Source organism: Taurulus bubalis (genome assembly GCF_910589615.1).
Source record: "Taurulus bubalis genome assembly, chromosome: 3".
Classification (NCBI taxonomy): Eukaryota; Metazoa; Chordata; class Actinopteri; order Perciformes; family Cottidae; genus Taurulus; species Taurulus bubalis.
In genome coordinates this window covers 25283822-25290034 of record NC_136591.1, presented here as the reverse complement: position 1 = coordinate 25290034, position 6213 = coordinate 25283822, and positions in this window count along the sequence as shown.

The following is a 6213-nucleotide window of genomic DNA, read 5'->3' as shown; positions in this document are numbered from 1 at the left end:
ATGATTTATATGACACACTATAATTTAAAAAGATGAGCAATCTTAGTTCAGTGGACAATTGATCTTCACTACCAGCTTTCTAAATTTAAATATTTTCCAATAACGAGGCTAATCCATTTACAAAAGCAACAACAACAACAACAACAACAAGAGTTTCAGAGGTCAAATGAAAAGAAACACTCAAACTCACATTAGCCAATTTCTCTACCAGTTAATTAATCAATTCAGCTTCTTATTAGGAGAACCACACAGCAATTGATCCGTTGGACTCGCGCTCTCTAACGTCCCATATAGCCCACACTCTGATTTGCATATTCTAATTAGGTTTGCGCACTAAACGTTTTGTCTTTGGTGGCAGTCTGCGCATCTGTTGATAGATTATTAAGCGTTTTTCTTCCTCTGACGGGTCACGTGATGCAGAGTACAATATCCCAGTTGAGGGTATTTAGGACACGCCAGGGTGGCAATTAAAAATGAGACAAACAACGCCATGAGCGCGATACACCAACAGATTTATTTACCTCCTATTTTTTTTCTCCCGATTGCAATTCTGATAAACAACACAAAGCTGCAACACAAACCGAAAAGTTGCCCAATGTTTCAGCGCATAAATCGTGAAAGTACGAGCAAAGACATTTGGGATGTCAGGGGAAATCATCCTCGGCGTCTCTTCGCACTCATTTATCACACTATTTAAACCTGCAGCTCAAATTCAAACCCACTGAAATGTGAAATGAAGTGAGAATACTCTCATTTTCTCTCTGTTTCCACAAACCTAATCCTCTCTAATCAGCTGTTATTCAATTATTGCGGAGTTTCAATCGTTCGGAGATAATGTGCGGCACACTTTGGACATCTGGGCCGATAATTACGAGGAGGAGAGTTTATGGAGATGAGTGGACGCGCGCGATGGAAGCGCAGATACAGTCCTATCAATGGGCCATGTGGCGATGAATAAATAAATAAATAGGTGGTTCCGGCGGGACTGCTTGGCAGCCGCGCGTCAGGCTGTCGTGAGGGCCAAACCCACAACAGATTTAGTGCTAGTTTGTAATCTGAGATGTGATCAAGAGATGCGGCTTCACCCGGTCAACTCAATTATGAGGCTCCATGTTGCTCCGTGTGTCACGCTGCAAGAAAACAGACCGTGGGCCGACATCCAAGGGGGATAAAATACATATCAAGTCAAAATGCTGTATTATTAATGTCAAAAGATGGTTTGACATTGCTTTAATAAATATTTTAGCTTTCATTTGCCTGAGTCAGTGGACAATTGTAGATTAAAATAGTCATAATAGGGAAAAATTTGATGTGCTAAAAATAAAATGCCCCATATGACAAAGAACTAGAGAGTGAAAGGGAGAGGGGCAGAGCAACCTAAATTACCTTCAGCGTCTCATAAGAAGCTATTAGAGACATTTCATTAGTGAATGAAGAGATCAATGCCTACAAACAGCTATGCTAATGAGGTTTCTACATCTCTCACTCACTCACACACGCACACGCACACGCACACACACACACACACACACACACACACACACACACACACACACACACACACACACACACACACAAATCACATCCTTCCACTCAGATCACAGGATGCAGCTACACGATTTTGCATCATAAGCATCACCTCTCACTGCTTCTGAACACAAGTGCAGCTTCTTAAAACCTTCTTCGCTCAAAGTTCATCTATGTGTTCATTTGAGAGTTTGGTATAGGTATAATGTAGACATTTGTCCTGGAAGGGATTACATGGACACTAGTGATCATTACACGGCCTTTTCTACTCAATTGGCCATTTTTACATTTCAGAAAAATGAAAACATCTGTCTAATTTAACTATTAGTTTGCACACTCATAAATTACTTAAAATTCTGAGCTTCATGAATTTGTTTTTTCTTTAATAAACTACTTCAACACAAACGCGTCGCAGCAACTTAAAACAGCGAGTTGTGATTTGGGTTGAAGTAAACGATGCCAACCTCAGCCCAGTTATGAGGAGAGGGCCAATCAGAGGCCCCACGATACGATATTACCACGATGATCTTATTGCAATAAAATATATTGCAATCCATTTTATTTTTTCAACTGCAAATTCCTGCATTTTATCTGATAAGATAAAGTTTTCACTCGTTTCATCTCACTTCAATTATTTGTATTGCAGCAAAATGGGTTCGTCAGTCAAGCAAACATTTTTCTCCCACTCAGTCAAAAGGCATGGAAATCTGTGAAATCTGCAATTGTTTCATTGTTCACTTTATTCATTATGTGTACTATGATTGAGTGAATCCACTCATTTGGCATTATTTTAAGCACTCCCTGTAGAATAAACCATACATCACAAACACTAAAACCTGGAGACATTAATTAAATCTTCAGCGAAAGATATATTCTGGTCAGTGGAAATTTTCACACAACAAAATAGTGGAATCAAGTTTCTAAAAACTAATACTGTGAACTACAATGAGATGTTAGAGGTGCAGACATGAGAATACTGACTAAAAACGTATGTTAATAAGCTCTGACATGGTGGCAATCTTCATCCTGACTACTCAATTTCAACCATAATACAAAAAAAAACAGAAATTGTCAAAAGGGTCAAGACTGAACCTCCATCAACAAGCAGCTGCACTGCCGTTCAAATCACCGTCTGTATATCGAAGCTGCAAAGAAACACAATAAAAGAAAAAAAGGTAAAGTTTACGATGAGCCAAATTACTGGAGGAGACCAACTGGACCTCTACCTTTACTCCAATAGAGTTTCTGTCCACATTGACTTTCTACTGTTGAACAATATCATTATTTAAAATTAGTTTAGTTTAGCATAAACACATATTTGAGGTTATAACAGTCTGGCCCAGTGATGAGTTTCTGAAGCTCTTTCTGTCTGATCCATCTTTGTGTTTGTTTGAAGCGCCAGAAATGGCTCTTCTAATCTAGCTAATTGCCGCTTCCCAGAACTTGGCATTTAAGAAGAAGAAGAGCTAGTTCACCAAACAGCCGTTGATCAAAACATCCTATTAAGGTGAAGAAACAAAAGCCTCTCACAACCCGAACAATGTGCCACTGGTGATTCAACAGTTTGCTCTGTGGGCACAAACCATTAATTAGGGCAATAACTTCATGCTATTACCGTTCTATAGTCTCCATTTCTGTATGAGTGCATCTATTTATGCTCTGAGGTCGGTCGCGGTCTCTGACTTGCCGAGTGTGCCACATTCCCCCGTTCCATGTGCAGATGTGTTATTGGCGTAATGAGGAAAATACTTTGGGAAACGTGGGAGAGAGACTCCCAAACCCTAAAGTAATATTCCTCATTGTGGTAACTCATAACGAGAATTGACATAATTACTTGGGCCCATTTCTTGTCTAATTAGCACACTTCCACAGTGGACGGGGACTAGCAGTTAGGCAGGAGAAGGGAATCGGACAGGCATGGCAGTGGCAACACAAAAAAGGGGCCTCTGGTTTCAGCGTAATTAGGTGAGACAATGCCCCTGACTGTTTTGAGCTATGGCAGCGGCTCAGAGCCGGGGCCGAGCTGGCCAGCGGACGCCCCGTGAGCAACGTCTCCCCGAAAACCCCTAATAAGCCCCTAATTGTCTTTTTTTGATTCACATGGGCAGCACCAGCAGACATAAAGACAGACTATTCTTGGTCTCCTGCGGAGAGCGTTTCCCTCGTCCCGCAGGACGGGAGAGATTTGAGTTGACTCGCTCAGGACCTTCACCCTCAAACTCCAGACAACTTGTGTTAATGTCCTGTGACAGCGTCCCAAACCTGGAGAGCTGCCAACATGTTGAAAACAGAGACGCAGGAGCAGCTCTGGTTCTTTATGGACAGACGAGAGGTGCATAATCTTACAATATTGGATAATCTTTAATTTCTGCAAACAATCAGTATACGTATATGCACTACTAACATTATGCTATACTACATTAAATATACAGTATTCATGTTTCCTGTGATACATTTTTTTCTGCAAAATATTAAAAAAAAAGGTGGAACAACTTCACAAACACATCTTTTCTGTTTTAAAGTGCAAGAATGCAGCGGTGATAAAATCAACATTCCACTTGTAATTTATTTCGTATAATTTGTTTACTGAATTGAATCTGAACTTGAGGTTATTATCGTCAAATTCACTTTATTTTTTATTGCAGCTTAAGAAAACTTTGAACCACGAGCAGCTGGACTCAACAGGCTGCATTTCAACACTGAGCTTGTTTAACCACATACACACACATACAGGCACACGGCTGCATATGTTTGAGGCCACTTCTAATGGCAGGTGGTACCAAGAAGACTCAATATTTCATAACTCCAACATCCCCTGCAGTCAAGGCCTCTCCGCTCAGAGGAACGTCAATCCGATGTGCCCTCACTCCTTTAATTAGCTGTCAATTAGTGCAAATGAATCAACTCTCCGCCTAATTAAGCAATGCCACCAGGCAGCTCCCATACACAGGCCATTGTGTGAGCAGCATGAGAAAACCACAGCTAGCAAACTCGCTTTGGCTCACAAGTGCAACTTAACGATCACACTGACACACTGTGTTCAGGGAGCTGTGTGTGTGTGTGTGTGTGTGTGTGTGTGTGTGTGTGTGTGTGTGTGTGTTTATAGAGTCTACGGGAGGGTGAAGTTACACACTTGATGCTACAGTGTTCAGGCAATGCTAAGTTATTTTACTGACTCATATTCTGTTGTTATGCTCATTGAGCATCATAAATGCTGCAGTCTTGCACCATTTCCTATTTTTAAAGCGTCGTCACATTTACAAAGACGCACATGCACACAACTAAAAACAAGCACACAACTCTCCATTGAGGTCTTTAAATGTTTCTAATCTTCTAAAAATAGCTATTGGTTTCCCTTCTGATTCAGATTACTGCATGCGCTGTGGATTGAGCACCGGCTTGTTCTTTACCGGCTTGTTCTTTACTGAGAACACTTACTTTCACCAAACATCATGTCATTAATGATGATTTAAACTGTCACTGTATTTTGTGATGCATCTTAAAAAAGGTAAGAGCAAGTGAACTCTTTTCTATTTGATTTCCAGGTAACTCTTTTTTTACAATTCCAAAAGTGTAATTTTGTAGAACATTTGAATAATCAAAAATTTTAGGTCTTCAGCCGTGACCTTCCTCCCGTCAGACAACTTTCTGATCTGCATGAATGAGATTTTTCTCGACACTGAACAGAGTTTTGATTCCATTTTCCCATTTCTTATGATTTCCTTGGGATTAATAGCCTGTGTTTTCCTCCAGTTTTACAGCCCCAGACTCCAGAAAAAGGTGTTGTCATGCAGTCCACATAATTCATTGACAGTCGGAGTGGAAATGTAATCTCTACAAACATCTGTTCACTTCTGACTTTTAAGACAAGAGCCTGTTTTTTATTCTTAAAGAGTGATATCTTTTACAGTTGACTGAATAAAATATTGGCACCACCTTTGATTTAAGTCGTGTCAGCTCTTTATTTGCCTACAAATGAGTTCACTGAATTTAATGTCTACATTTTTACTTAATACAATGATTTTTCAAGGTTGCTTCAAATCTCATTTTCACTCAAAGGGAACGGGTTATTTTACACAAGATGATGAATATTGATGAATGAATCTGTGAAGGTGTTGCAAAAGGTCAAGTGGGCTTCTAATTAAACAATCTGCACCTCATTGTGGCTCGATCTTTGATCAGGTCACCAATGCAGCTCACGCTCTTGATACAGTTAGTGCGGTGATTAATCAATTAGTTAAACATAACAATTAAGATGCAATAATGTTTATCTTGTAATGGCTGCAGAGTCGTCGCTAGAACTTATAATAAATAAATACTGAGGTCATGAGTCGAAGTCCAACCAAAACTCCGAAAAGAAAGTGTTGTGAATTGTCCAATTTTTTGTTGAATTATATTTTTTATATATTTGTTTATAGTTTTATTGAAATAGGCAAGACATTTCTCTACTTGATTTCCTAGTAAAATCAACAGCTCACTTATAAAAAAATTAATAAAAAAACTGCTAGTATTTTTCCTTTAATTTAATACACATAAAATAAAATGTTTTGTTAACCTGCATAAAGGTCTACAAGCTGCTTGATTGATTTGACTAATTCATGACACGGTTTGGATCTTTTTAGAAGACAGAACCAGGAGTGCAAACACAAAATGAGGAAAGGTCACTGCCTGTTAATTATTAAAACT